This window comes from Chelonoidis abingdonii, chromosome 9 (assembly GCF_003597395.2).
Source record: "Chelonoidis abingdonii isolate Lonesome George chromosome 9, CheloAbing_2.0, whole genome shotgun sequence".
Classification (NCBI taxonomy): Eukaryota; Metazoa; Chordata; order Testudines; family Testudinidae; genus Chelonoidis; species Chelonoidis abingdonii.
In genome coordinates this window covers 41674414-41690327 of record NC_133777.1, presented here as the reverse complement: position 1 = coordinate 41690327, position 15914 = coordinate 41674414, and positions in this window count along the sequence as shown.

The window sequence follows — 15914 nt, the reverse complement described above, 5'->3', positions numbered from 1 at the left end:
TTTTCCCAGTGAATTGTCACCCATGTTGGATGAGTTTGATGAAGAAGGAGCAGCCCCTCCCCTGCTATGAAATGCTCTGAACTCAGACACCTAGAGGCTGAGGTGCCCATCCCTGCCTCCCTCTCCCAGACCTGTTACACAAGGTACTGTCCCCAAGTCTTAACCGTCACCCCCTCCAGGTATGGGCAACACTCTGGAACCATTCCCCCATTGCCATCCCTGGTAAGCGGGTGGGATTGGTGCAGCAGAGATCAGTATAGGCAGTATTCTCTCACTAGTAAACCTGATGGCAGCTTTAGAAGACTGCACAGAGCTGGTGGTGGGACTGGCAGTAGATGTTGAGGAACCTTTCAAAGACATGAGCTGGGGCTTGCTTTACTTTACACAGATTACATTTAGACTTGACCCTAGATTCTGCTCCTGTGCAGAAGGCCTCAGCTTTGGTATATGCTAATGGCATTTCATCAGTACCATTTGCCTTAGGCTTGTCCCCTACTGAGTCAGTGGATGGCTCTGGGCTGCTGGTGCCAGCAGCAGTACCCTGGTACCTCTGGGATCAGAGTGGGTGACTGCTATGATCCACAGGCTCTTCCTGGACCCTCCTGGTCAAGATGGGCTCGAAGCTTGGAAGGGCGCTATCGTTCTCAGGTGCAGCAGGAGACACATTGCTGTGGTCAGCAGGTAGGAGGTCCATGCAGAGAGGTCACACAGGGACCTTGTTACCTTTTATGCCCCTAGACCAGACTGGACAGCCCCTAGGTGCTGCACTGGATTTATTCTTCTAGCCATCTTGCCAAGGGAACATGCAGCTTTCAGTTTCCAGCAGCCCTTATAAAGAAATCCTCTCTGGTATGTGACTGACCATAGGAACCCACTGTGGGCTACAGCCTGGGGAGCCTGGCACTTGGAGCACTACAGCACTTACCTCTAGGACCATGGGTGCACCCAGCATGCTCCCAGACACTCAGGGACAGATGTCCCGCAGCACTCGCAGGGACACCTGTGGTGCCCCTCCCCCCCCATGATAAAGACACACTGTGACCCTTCAAGGACCTATTCGGAAAATAGATTCTAGAATGACACCACGCCTGGCAGTGGCTACAGCATGGGCTTTGTGTCCTGACTCGGCCCGGCAGGGGTTACAACTCTGAGACGTCTCAGCCTCAGCCATACTCCCTACTCCAGTCTGCCACAGCAGCCAGCCTAGAACTGGTGATGAAATACAGGGATGAGATCTGCAACCCACATTGTCAGGAGGGCGGCGGGTCAGCTCAGCCCAGCTCTCTGTGCTTATCCTCCTCCTGTCATCTCCTCTCCCATCTAGTCTAACAGGACTACATCCATACTGCCCAATTACAGGGTCTGATGAATGGTGGGAGTCAGATACCAGCCTCCTGGGTCTCTCTCCTTTCACCATCCTGGGAAGGGCTGGTCCCCGATTGTGACATTATCTGATTAAAATGTGACCATATAGATCATTGTTGCAACCACTGTTATATATTTGCAACAAATCTTGTACAAAGGTTGTCAAGTGAAGTGTCTATAAAAAGGTTATGATTTGCTGGTTATGATTATGCTAGCTGTATGCATGTATCATTTTTTTATTTGAAGTTATGAGTATTGGCTGTATACCTGTATTTCAAATGTTTGCTCCTGGGGTAACTAAGAAGGTAGTTAGCCAGCAAATCTTGGAGGGGCTATTCAAATTGAGTGGCCCATCAAAAGGACACTTAACTCACAATGGACCATGGGAGATGCCCATCTACACTGAGTGGACTGTCGTGTAAACATGCTGTCTGGAGTATATTTCCTGCAATGACCAGGTGAAATGCATGGACATGTAACTTGCCCATGTGATTCCAAACTCCATCTTGTTGCTGTGATTTTCCACAACAAGAACAATGGGCTTCCCTGCACATGACAGGATATAAAAGGCACTGGAAACTCCTCCATTTTGCCTCTATCCTGCTCCAGCCTTTGGGATATGGACTTATATGAATGGGAGCATTTTAACCAATGGAATGAGGACCTTCCAATGATTTGGAAGCAGTTAGAGACTTGACTTAGGCCACCGCTACAAGCCTGAACCAAGAACTTTGCAATTACTGTATGTATTTGATTCCTTTAACCAATTTTAACTCTCACCTTTCTTTCTCTCTTTTTATGAATAAACCTTTAGATACTAAAGGATTGGCAGCACAGTGATTTTTGGATAAGATCTAAGTTATATATTGACCTAGGTGTGTGGCTGGTCCTTTGGGATCAGATGAACCTTTAATTTGATGAGACTGGTTGTAAAGAATCACTCATCTTTAAAGCCAGTGTTTTCAGTGGTAATACAAGAACTGGAATGCCTGGGGAAACTGCCTTTATGACTTCTTGTTAGCCAGTGTGGTGAAACAGAAGTTTACTTTCATTGCTGGTTTGGTATATCCTATGGGGGATTAGCCACCAGTCTTGGGGTGTATCTGCCCTATTTCTCAGCAGCTCGTCCTTCTTTTGGCACTCTCAGTTGTGACCCACAGAGGCACGGTTACACCGATGAAGCAAATGAACTTGCAGTAATGGAAAGTTCCTACTGCATCACAGGTGGAGGATAAGCATGGTAACCTCAGTGACCTGGAAGCTCTGCTGGGCAGGGCTGACAAAAGACAGAGCTGATTCTACCCCTGGGCAAATGACTGGACTTTATCCATGGATTTTATAACTGACACTAGCTTCTCCGTCTTGCTCTGCAGTGTGGGCATGCAGGGTAATCCCTCCCTGTTTGCACTGCGCAGGCATCTTTCCTTTTTCTTCTTGCTATATTTCTCTCTCTGTCTCTCTCCACCCGCTCATCATGGCATTGCTTTCTTCAGCCTTCTGCTATTCCCCAACCTCCCCTTCACCCTGTTCTGCTTTATTGTTGTATTGGTAAGATCGGTCCCAGTTAATCATTGCACAGTTAAAGCGACAGTACTAAACTCTCACCAGGTTCATCTAGACTGGATGGCTACTTTGCAGCATGCCAGAAAGAGAGAAGGAGAAGAGGAGCCTTTTGCTAGTGGTGTTCATTGCAACAGCTGAGCAGAGCTGTCTGTTTAAGAGGCAATTTCTCACAGTGTTCTAGAATGCACATGCATAGATAGATTGCCGTGCCACATCAGGGCAAGCATAAAATTAATGATGCAAAGTTGGAATCATCTGGTCACGGGGGTCCTGAGATTCAGCCCCTCTCATTCTAAAATTTGCTAGCTTGTATAATGGTTTATTACCTTCTGCTAAGAGAAAATATATATATAGGCAAGGCCTGCCTGACATGGACATCACACTGGGCTTCCTCCTAGCTCCTGAACACCAGCAAGAGCCAGCTGCACAATGCAAGATTTTACAAGTTGTTACAAAGTGCTCTTAATTTCACAGGCACATTCTAATGGGCTTGAAAGTTGGCATGCCTGTTGCAGACCTGGCATACAGTTTGGGGAGCACGTTTGGGCACATTTGGTCAGGGGCTTCCCAAGAGACAGCCCCTCCCTCCCCCCCAATGGCCTGCTTTTACTTTTCAAAGTGTTCCAAAATGCATGCATGTAAGCTGGTTGCCCTGAAATTGCTGTGTCAGATTAGGGTCTGAGGTAGATAATACAAAATCTGAGATAAAGTCCCCGCTCCCTCCAAATGACCTGCTTTGAGTTTTCTAATGGCTTGACTACATGGCAGCTTAGCACAGGGCAAGGCAGAGTGCAAATCTACAGGGCACTAACCTGCCAAGTAGACCCTGCCACTGCACACTAAAAGTTTCATAGTGTGCTTTGATATAGTCCTATCCATTTTAGTGCATGGTAGCAGGGTCCACACAGCCAGTTAGTTCGTGGCAGGCTAGTGCACTGCTGTGAAATGCAGATGAGAAGAGGGAAGCCCAGTACGGGGAGGGAGGCAGGATCTGGCAAGTGAAGGAAAGAGAGTGTGAACATTATTACATCATGTAGAGGGGAAAGCAGAAAGACAGAGGAGTGAAAAAGGAAGATGAAAAGAATGGACAAATGCGGAGCAGAGTTGGTGGAAATAAGTGAACAGACCATACAATGAAGATGGCAATTAATAATCACTACAACTGGGCAATTAATAACTAAGCAGCATGATCAAAGATTAATTCCTATCACAGTAACCCATCCGTATCAGTCAGCTTGACATATCGCAATCACTAGCTACTACAGTTATTGAGCAGTGTTGCTGCTGCTGGATAAACAGGATTAAAGTGTAGATGCCCTCTGGGGCAGGCGCAGTCAGCATGTTTGGGGCTGGCTGGGGAGATGGGGCACCCTGTGCCGGGTATGGCCCTGTGGTATCCAGCTATGGAGCTGAGATCAGGTCCAGCTGTCATGCTGGGGGCAGGAAGGCAACCAGGGAAGCAGCCACGCTGTTGATCAGTGGTGGGATTGGTGCCCAACACTGGCGTATCCATGGGGATGGGATCCTTGGTCCCTATCTGTAGGTATGGTCAGGAATGACTCGGGATCCCTGGGGCAGAGGGGGATCTCAGGAGGGTTGTGGAAAGCCTGGTGCCACAGGAAGGGCTAGAAAGAAGAGTGGAGCAGGGATTAGGGCTGTCAAGGGGTTGTTTGTGGGGCGGCAGGCGGGGAACCAGTGGATGGGATGGGCCTTGATCGGGATGCTGCTGGGAGTAGGGGTAGATGGATGGGCAGAATGGTGGCCAGATCCTTACCCCTCTCTACACAGTCTGGCCCTCTGGTCTCTGTGCCCCATCAGCAGCCCTACGGCCTCATATTGGGCCCTGAATCTGGGCAACTCCACTGAGCAGAGATTCCTTGCTGCTGGCTGAGGGAGTATCACGGGGTTCTCCTCACCATTGGGGCACTTTCTTGTGGCTGCATCTGGGGGAACAGCTCCACCCAGTCTGATGCCCCCATCCATCTCCTGTTCACTCTGCTATCCCTCTCATACCCAGGAATTACAGTGTTCCCTCTTTGTGGCTTGGCCTTCTAGCCAGGTCACTATGTGGTTTCCCCCTTCCAGGGTCTCAGTGTCACTCTACAAGAACTGGCTCGGGTACTCTTCCTATTCACTGCCCAGACAGTGCCACTTCTCCAGCAGCTGATAGGGGAACCCAGGCCTGCCCACTACTATGAGTTCCCCCTTAGGGACTCTCAAATCAGCAGCCAAGGTCTGCACTGTCCCACACCTTACTAGCATTTCCCCTACTCCACCCTATCAGGCTTCTGCTCCACCAACCTTCTGAGTAAAGCCTTCCTGCAGGGCATGGATCCCAGGGCTTCTACTCTCCCTCTAGATCACCTCCTTTCTTTCCCTCTATAAGCCCACAGAGTAACTGCAGCCTCCTGTCTGCTCCTGCTCTCCCCCCCCCGCCCCCACTCAGCTGGGCCCCATCTGCAGTCAGAGATTGTCCATCAATCTCTCCCTCAGGTGTAGCCTATCTGGTTCAGTAGCCCCAGCTGAGCCACATTAACCCTTTCTGGGCTAGTCTGGGGTGAACATCCCCTCACAGGGAGGGACAATGTGCTGGGATGTCCTTGGGGGTTCAGGCAGTCAAGGTCAGGTTATGGCACCGTGAGGAAAAGTGTCGTCTCCACTCCGCATTTCCTGCTTTGTCCGCAGTGGGGTTTTGGACTGAAGCTCTCCTGTGCCCACAAGGAAACCACGTTTTCTGTGTCTAAATCAAAACCAGTGGCCAGCTACCGGGGAGGAAATTGCAGAGGGTATATAAAGGATTAGGGGACAGATGTGCAAACTCTGGCTGCAGCCCGGGATTAAGTGATGCCAGTTACAGGCAGGGCAAAGAAAGCCAGAGCTTGCCATTCACAGGGCCAATTACTGTAGGCACCAAAGTGTGACAAAGATTTAAGTGCTGCTCTCAGAGAAGCTGAATGCCTCCGAGAGATTACCTGGGTGGGAAAACAAGCACCCCCTGGGAAGACATTGACAATGGTAGAGAGCAGCCAGTCCACCCGCTGGAATATTAAACAGGGGGAATGGGTTTATCTTCGCTCCAACTTAACTGCACACAAGGCATGAAAAACATAGCAGGCTCTGACAGGGATGGAAAAGATGGTCTCCTCTCTCCCATCTAGGAGGTTTCTAGTCAAGAAAGTGCTTTTCTATTTTCACACAGTGGCAGTGGGCACAGCCCAGCTGTACGTGCTGCCCACCTAGTGTGACCATATGTCCCGTTTTGGCCAGGACAGTCCCCTTTTTAAGCCCTGTCCTGGTTGTCCCAATTTTGTTGGCAAAAATGGGCATTTGTCTCATTTGCTCTTGCCAACTAATCATCACGGAGAAACATTTGGGGATGGGGGAGCCAAGTGACTATGCGAGGCACCGGGTGACGGGGCTCAGGCTGTCTGCCCCAGGTGGCATGGGACTTGGGCAGTCAGCTCCAGCCCTGGGCAGTGCAGGGCTCAGGTGGTCGGCCCCAGCCCCGGGCAGCGCAGGGCTTGGGTGGTCACCCCGGGTGGTGCAGGGCTCAGATGGTCAGTCCCACGTGGTGTCCCATTTTTACTTTGGGAAATATGTCACCCTACACCCATCCCAGTCTGAGCAAAGGAAAAGGGAATGTGCATTTGCTGCAGTCAAGCACTGCTATAGAGTCCTGCAGGCAGGTGGGGGACACTTAGAGCAAAGCTTGGAAAGGGCTGGCCCTGATGTGGAGCCATTGGAGAAGGGCAGGACTTCTGACGTGGGCCAATTCCTCACTGGGCAAGAAGTGAGCCAATACGGACCCTCAATTGTTTCCATAATAAATCCTGGAATTCCAGGGAGATTTCCAAAGACTGCTAAGGTGGTGCCAATATTCAACTGGAGCAAGCAGGATGACCTGGGTAACTATAGACTGGAAGCCTGATGTCAGTCCTGGGCTAAATCGTGGAAAGGCGAGATTCAGTTAATACAGAATCAAAGGACAGAAATATAATTCATCCCAGTCAACCTGATTTCACAAGCCCCCCAATCCACCCAGCTCAGGGGAGCAGAGGTGAAGTCACTGCACTGTCCTGGATGCCCTCAACTACCTCTGAGATTAATCTGACTGGAGAGTGCGGTGATGGTGGGTGGGCTTCCCGGGGAGCCATTGTTCTGGATCCCCTCTGTGACCAGATTGGGATGGTCCCAGAGCCCCCAGACGTGCTCAGCATTAGATCCTTTAATGCTCTGTCAGGCCAGGCTGAGCGGTTTCAATAAGGCAGCGGTGGCCAACCTGTGACTTCGGAGCCACATGCGGCTCTTCAGAAGTTAATATGCGGCTCTTTGTATAGGCACCGACGCCAGGGCTGGAGCTACAGGCGTCAACTTTCCAAAGTGCCAGGGGGTGCTCACCGCTCAACCCTTGGCTCTGCCACAGGCCCTGTCCCCACTCCACCACTTCCCACCCCCTTCCCTGAGCCTGCCATGCCCTCGCTCCTTCCCAGAGCCTCCTGCATGCCATGAAACAGGTGATTGGGAGTGTGGGGAAGGAGTGGGAGGTGCTGATTGGTGGGGCTGGGAGGCGCTGGGGGGGCAGAGCTGATGAGGGGCTGCTGATGTATGACTGTGGCTCTTTGGCAAGGTACATTGGTAAAATCTCTCTCCTCTTCAAGCTCAGGTTGGCCTCCCCTACAATAATGTCTGTTACACAGGGTGCCACCTAGTGGCTGAACAGTATAATACAGTTAAGCAGTACGTTACTTCTATAGGCAGCAAAGAGTCCTGTGGCACTTTATAGACGAACAGACGTATTGGAGCATGAGCTTTCATGGGTGAATACCCACTTCGTTGGATGCATGCACCCACGAAAGCTCATGCTCCAATACGTCTGTTCGTCTATAAGGTCCCAATGGACTTTTTGCTGCTTTTACAGAGCCAGACTAACATGGCTACCCCTCTGATACTTGATTCTATAGGCAAGAGACACATTGTTGGGAGTAGGGGCCTTGACCAAGCTCCTGCTGGTTTGTTTTGAGGTTGCTCAGTTCCCTGTGCACAAATAGATACACTGGGAATTTGTGTTTCTTTTCACTGGTTTCCCGTTCCCCAGATAAAAGCTGTCTGTGGCTCCATGTTCCCAAGAACTTGGAGGGCAGGTGAGTGGGGAAAACTACCCGCAAGGGAGAGTTGGGATGTTTTATTTTAATTTACTGGAGCCAGAGCTAGGAGTCTAGCTCTGGGTGTGAGCTGATTTATTTCAGTAAGGACCCCTCCACACATTAGATTTGGCCTTTGTTGCTGCTTGTGGCACCTTGCAGAAGGATTACAGTGATAATGGCTTAGATCTCTCCAAGCCAGTCAGTTCTGTGCAATGTGAGTTCAGGGAAAGGTGTCTGTGTGATGCCCCGGCAGACATCAAAGGACCTAGAGAAAGAACTTATATTGATTTTCTATGATGTTGCAAACAGTTTGGCTACCGAGACAAGCCCATCCCTGCTGCTCCCTGGCTCCTGGTGGCTGGATTTCTGCCAGCAGTGTGGGTGTACCCAAGGACCCACCGGCATGTGACTGTGAAGGGCTTAGGGATCTTCTCCATGCAGCTCACAGAACAAGATCAGGCTTTATTTCTCAAACTCAGCCAGCTTTTCCCCATGTAACCAGCCCATTTGCACTACAGCAAAGAGAGTCAGGCTTTGCCCTCAGGAGACCGTGCCTCCCATCCAAGTTGCAAGACAGAGTTTTTAGAATCATCTTCTTAAGAGTGTCTCCTGTCCACAGGAGAAAGTTGCACAAGGCCCCAGTTAGAAACACAATGATGGTGGGTGGGTTGGAGAACAGATTGCCATCAATTACCTCACATTTTGAGTTTATTGCCCTGGAAATGTCAGAGGTTTGGGAGATAAAAATACTCCCTTGTTTATGGCACTGAAGGTCTGAGCCATTTCACTTTCTCTGAGCTCAGCATTAATGATGTGCATAAAAGGAGAAAGGCCTTTTACCAGGCAGCTTGTTAGGTCCTCTCCAAGTCTGCATTGCTCTGCACAGGAAATGCAAAAGCCTTAACCACAGCCATCTACAGCCACCTTCCAAGACACAATGATGGTTGACAATCTCCCTGAAGAAGTCTGTGGGTGCCTGGCCCTTCCCTTTCCCACTGCAGTCACATCCATCCAGGGTGGGTTAAAATCCCCAGCCAGGACCCTGCACTCCCCAGATTCAGAGGTGCTCAGAAAGGTGGATATCTGTTGATAGAAATGCACCTGGTCTGGGACCACTATCAAGGTGCAGATGTTGACAACATTGAGGATCAGCCCCAAAACCCACACAAACCCAGAGATGCAGCAGATGGCTGGACACACCTGGAGACAACAGAGTCACCACCTCACTCAAAAACTGCACTGTGGCTGAAATGCACCTGTCTTCCTACTCCAGCTGCCATCTGATTTTCTTGGCCACATTGGTGTGCATCTCCTGCAGGAAGATAACAGCATACGCCCTCGCCCAAGGGTAGAGACTCACCCTACAACCCCCCATGTTGAGTGATGCAATGGAAGTTGGCTTCAATGGGGGGACTGAGGATCCTTGTGGCCAGAGAAGGACTGCCTGCACATGTGGCACCATACAGCAACCCATGCTCAATCCCAACAGCACTAAGGGAACTGTGGAAGCTTCAGGCCTGCTTGTAGGCTGGAGCCCTGGGCATAACTAACAGTGTGAACCAAAGGCTGTGAACCCAAGTAGACCTGGCCCTGACAGAACAGCAACGCACTAGGTATTAGCTAGCACCAAGTAAGCACAGTCCTGACCAGAGGATGGTACAGAAACACCCAGAGTTCTCAAGTAATGGTGTGAACACATTCGTAAGAGATTGTATAGGGACACATAAGGTAAGGAGGGAAGGACAGGATAAAGGACGAGGATGTTTTGTTCAAACTAGCAGGTACAAGGTTCAGGGTAATAAGGAAAAGCATATGGAGTGTAATACAAAACATTTATATCAGTGTGCAAAAGAGAAGTTATAGGAGGGGTCAAAGCACAGGGATTGCACGAAGTGGTGTTTGTATCAGTGTGTAAAAGGAGAAGTTATAGGAGGGGCACCTTTGTGTCAGCCAAGGGGACAGGACCATGGTGTCCTGAGCCTTCACCTAGTCATGGGCATGCATATGTTTCTGTTCCTGTGACCTGTTGGACAGGGTGTGTGCTTTGCTGATTTCACCACCAAACTGAGCCTGGGGTCTCTCTTCAGGAACAACTCGAATCAGCAAGCTGTGCTCTCCACTAGTGCAGCAAACACTGTAGCTCCAAAACCAGCAGCACTTAGCAACCTTAAGAATGCTCTGCAGCACTCACAGCACTGGTGACCTCCACTGTGGATTTGGTAAGTGGTGAGCTGCCTGATGTTAGGGTCACAGCCTTAGATGGCAGAAGGCTCCAAGCGATGTGTAAGACATGGCCAGAAAGGGTTAAGCATCCTGCAGGATAAATGACCCAAATTCAACCTCTAGGGACATATTGGTAGATGATGTTTGTGTTTGTGTGTGTTTACGTATTTATTGTTAGAGGTTGACAATGTAATCAAACAGTTCCTGTCTATGCTGCAGTCTCTTAATTCAGAGATCAAAAGATCTTAACATTTAAATGAACTGTAAATATAATGATATCCCTGTATTTATTTCTCTTTGAAGTATATACCAGATCAACTGCAAGTGGTGGAAAACAAGCAACTGCCTTATGTTAATCCATGTAGCTAATTACTGGGATGCTTAGGAAATAGGTCTACTTCAAAGTCTTGATGATGGCCTAGTGATTGCCTAAGGACTCCCTGCTGTCAAGAGAAGGCTTGGAACTGTATAAATGTGTCTTGGGTCCTAATCCTTTTTATCTCAGATCTGCTTAAGCTTTATCAGGGAATGCATTAAGTTGCAAGATGGAGATCTCCAGTCCCATCTGGCTCACCCTGTGTATGAAACATTGGCCTAATTCTAAGAACTCTTTGCAACTCGAAAGCTCACCATCTCTACTGTGAAACCGATCTCAGAATGGTCTGTCTGTATAATGAGTTTTTAACCTCTCTCCCTTTTCTTTTTTAATAAATTTTAGTTTAGTTAATAAGAATTGGCTGCAAGCGTGAATTGGAGTAAGATCTGGAATATTCATTAACTGGTGAGTGAATGCATTCAGTCCTTTGGATTGAGAGAACTTTCATATTTCACTTGGCTGTCTGGGAGGGAGTCTAAAGGCTGCGTTACTTTTAAAGGAACTGTGTTTTGGCTTCTGTGTAACCAGTAAGGTATTGTAGAAGCTGTTTTGTGGCTAGGTGGGTGGATCCGAGTATTGGAATAACCACCAGCTTTGGGGATGTCTGCCCCATTCTTTGCATTTTGCCCTAACTGAGTAACCTCAGTGTGCCCCCTCGTCCTCCCTGGAATCCCAGTCACACTAAGGAATCCCTTTTCCCCTCCTGTCAGATCCCCAGAGTTTGCTGAGGAATGGATATGCTGTGTAACGAGTAAAGGCAGCCTATGTATGTTCAAAATAGAAAGTGGAGAGACAGAGACTGGAATCGATAAGGCAGTGGCAGAGACTGTAGCCTTGAAGGAGAAGAATAGAAGAAAGAAATGTAGAATATTGCAAACTATGGTCACGGCTGTTGGATGGCTAAGACACCACGCCACAAAATTGGCAAGGCAAGTAACAGAAACAAAAACAGAGTTAGAAGAAGCAACAGAACACTGGAAAATGCATGCTCTTCTGGCAGGGCAGCAAGCAGGTCAGACACATGATATGTTACACAAAGGCCTGCAGTAGGCTGTGGAGCACTGCCCTTTGGTCCTCTTCCCTGCCTCCAACAAGGCCCTGCAGGACCAGACTGAAATCCCCTCCACCGCTAGAAAGTGAGTTGCATCTTCCTCTGCTCAAGCTAGTAAACATTTAAGCATGCAACTTTTCTCAAAGGGGCATGCTACATCCAAGTTACATGTAATCTGCTTTTACAAACATCTCTGCTCAATAAAAGCAAACATTTATTCACAGACTTACTTCTGGAATTCAGCTGATGAACGTACTTAGGAAAAGAGTACCCTGAACAGCTTACACATTTCAAGGCCTCAGAAGTCAGCTGCAGGGCTGGATGGGAATTTAATGATTATTTACTGATTATTATTTTAAGTGCTGATCATGTACCTGGCAATAGAGACACAAAGTGAAGACAGTCCCTGCCTTGAAGAGTTTACAACCTATAAGCCAGATTGCATTCCTTGCGTTGGCTTGTTTGCTAATTTGCTCAGTGCAAGCTCCTCTCTGCTAGAGAAAGACCTTTCACTTCTACAGATTTATCTTTGGAGTCAGCAATGAGCATATGGAAATCAGTGCAGTTCCATAAACAAAACACAACCTCCTAACATTACACCAGAGAGCTCTGGGCTTGTACCTTTCCATCCAGGCGTTGGTTAATTGTGCTGAATTGGGAAGTGTTTGTCTTGAACCGCTCATGCGATTTGTCTTGTAATCAGGCCACGAAACAGTCAAGAAGAAACTGCTCTCTGAATTCTGGCTGCCTGTAACTTGGCGTAGCCAGAACCATTCAGAGAAACAAGAACTCTGTCCTCAGGCTACACTTGGGAAACAGGCTTTCAGCACTGGAGAAGTTTATAAACAAATCCCACTCCTCTTTCATTGACAATCTTCATCTCTCCTAAGTTGCACTGAGCCCCTGGATCTCTCAGGTCCCCTGAAGCGAGCACTGGTGTTGCACGGAAAGGAGAGTTCAGCCACTATTTCATCATCTGCAGATTTTATTTCAATAAAAAAGCATGGACCCAGTAAGCACGGCAGCACAAACACCCTATGGAACACAGGAGCATCAGCACCTAGCCCGGCCCAAAGCCCTGCCACAGAGGTCAGGACACAGGTCACCGTATGCTGTGGCACTTATTCCAGCAGACTGGAAATTCTGCGGCAGCTTCAATGATATTTTAAAAATTGAAATATTTAGCAAATCAACTATTAACATCAATAACGTGTTCAGTACAGTCACTCCTGTTTTGATATTAAATTTCATTTGTGTCCTCCCCACATTTTCAGTCTACACAGATCCTTGTCCTGAGCCCCCATAACTGTACTGCAAGAGTTCTCAGGGAAACGCTGGAGGTTTTGGTAACTGGGTGGGGGCAGTGGGGTTTTTTGGCATCTTGGAGATGTGGGATAAGTATATTTGCTGCATGTTTCTGCTGCAATCAGCAGCAGTGAAATAACTAACTGCTTATCTAACTTCATGTTTCACAAATGACCTCCACTCCTATGAATGGAGCAGGCCACACCTCCGACGAGCTGTTTCCTGAGGCTGCAGACAGCCTGAAGCCAACACCGCATCTTTTCCACTCAGTTCATGTTTTCAAGGTTTTCTTTGCAGTCATATGACTAGGAACACAGGGCCAGATCCTCAGCAAAGGACAGAGGGGCCATTAGGGTCCTGGATACACCTCTCTCCTTCTCACACTGGTGCTGCTTCAGCCCTGGAGTAACTTACAGCAGCATAGAGGAGTTTCTCATTTATGGTTCCTGGCTGTATTATTTTAGTGACCCTAAACCAGTGGAGCAAATCTGTGCTTCACTTCACTCCACTTCTCCTTAGTTCCAGCACACCACCTTCTAATCAATTACATGCCTCCTCAGTTCAGGCCTCTCTCTCTCTCCTGGCTGGGTGTGGTGCCCAGTATCCCATGTGGCCACACTACAGCAAGACAGAGAGCATCAATTACTTCTCTGCTGTGCTATGGGCTGCCTCTGTGTAAGCAGCTCAACAGCATAACCCTCATCTCCCTCATGCAATTGTGTCCCGCTCCCTTTCCAGTGAGGGTCTATGGTTGGGATTATTTTCCCATGGATGCATTTGTTGAAATCTGCCATTTAATCTTATTTTGTTATTCTCCTCTAGTGGGGCCCCATTGGTTCTGTCATAAACAGATAGTAGGAGTTAATAGAACAGAAGTACTTTATATCTCTTTTGACTGTAAAGGGTTAACAAGTTCAGTAAGCCTGGCTGTCACCTGACCAGAGGACCAATCAGGGGACAGGATACTTTCAAATCTTGAGGGAGGGAAGTTTTTGTGTGTGCTGTTAGTTTTTGGTTGTTGTTCTCTCTGGGTTCTGAGAGTGACCAGACGTGCAACCAGGTTTCTCTCCAATCTCTCCGATACAGGCTCTTATAAGTTCAGAATAGTGAGTACTAGGTAGATAAGGCGAGTTAGGCTTATGTTTGTTTTCTTTATTTGCAAATGTGCATTTGGCTGGAAGGAGTTCAAATTTGTATTTTGCTGAAAGGATTTTAATTTGTACTTGTATACTTAGGCTGGGAGGATATTCCCAGTGTCTATAGCTGAAAAACCCTGTACCTAATCCATCTTAAATTTACAAAGATAATTTTTACTGTTTTTCTCTCTTTAATTAAAAGCTTTTCTTGTTTAAGAACCTGATTGTTTTTTTATTCTGGTGAGAGCCCAGGGGACTGGGTCTGGATCCACCAGGGAATTGGTGGGGAGAAAGGAGGGAAAGGGGAGAGAAAGGTTAATTTCTCTCTGTGTTAGGATTACTTTCTCTCTCAGGGAGAGTCTGGGAGGGGGAGAGAGAAGGAGGGAGGAAGGTGAATTTTCCTCTCTGTTTTGTGATTCAAGGAGTTTGAATCACAGTAATCTTCCAGGGTAACCCAGGGAGGGGAAGCCTGGGAGAGGCAATGATGGGGGAAAGGGTTTACTTTCCTTGTGTTAAGATCCAGAGGGTCTGGGTCTTGGGGGTCCCCGGGCAAGGTTTTGGGGGGACCAGAGTGTACCAGGCACTGGAATTCCTGGTTGGTGGCAGCGCTACAGGTTCTAAGCTGGTAATTAAGCTTAAGAGGAATTCATGCTGGTACCCCATCTTTTAGACGCTAAGGTTCAGGGTGGAGAATTATACCGTGACAAATTCATTGCACTGTTCGTGCTGGGGCTCACTCTGAGGCCTCCCCTGCCTTCACTTGTGCCACAACTGCAGTTGAACCAGTGCCAGTTTGTACTTGGCTACACTTGGAATGCAGCCGTGTGCAGCTGTCTCTGTTGCTGACACCTGCTGGCAGTAATCAGTAATGGCTGCCATGTAGACAACCCAATAGCTGGCACATAAGCCACCCTCTTAAGAAACAGACAAAGAGGCAATTGCTCCTCTCTGCCAACCAGCTTCCTCAAAACTCTCCTTGACGTCCCAGTATTACAGCCCACTGCTCCTGCAGGAGCCCTTGCCACAACCTTCACTTAAGTCTTGTCACTGAGCTAATGCTTGTCACAAGTGCCGCTGCCTGCGGAGTGCTCTGATGCTGGTGCGAAGGTGTGAGGACTCGGTTGAGCACCACATCATCAGCACTTTCACAACATTTTAATGAAGGCACGAGGTGTTGATGAACAGAATTTAAAAGAACTCTCCTTAACCTGGGACCAGCTGAAGAACTAAGAGTTCATGCATAACAACAGCTCAGGCTGCTGGCAGTCCAGGGTTAATACAAACCCAAAGAGCAGAAGAGCTTGGCCTGCAGGCAGCCTGGTGCAAACTTCAAACCCATGGGGGAGGAGACTTGCTGGACAGGCCAAGGGAGAAGCATTCAGCCCTCAGGGGTCCCCAGGCTTGGCTCCAGGGCCTTTGGCCTGTATTATTTCTATAGCAGTGTTGATATATCAGAAGTTTGCTTTCTGGTGCCAGCGTTCTTTCTGCTCACGTTGCATCCTGTTTTCCTCTCACTCTCTCTCTCTCTCACACACTTGGAAGAAGCCACGTGTCAGGACTCCATTCCCATGAGCTCCAACAGCTGGAGTTGAGGGCAAATAGTTTTGTACAAAGGGACCTGGGCTACAAAGTTCCACTATGGAGCCAGAGATCTCATACGAAGGCATCTCTCCCAGTCTGGAGAGTGCAGGGCTCTGGTATCTGCCCTGTTCTCCCTGGTGTCTTAAAGTTACATGCTTCATCCTACCCTG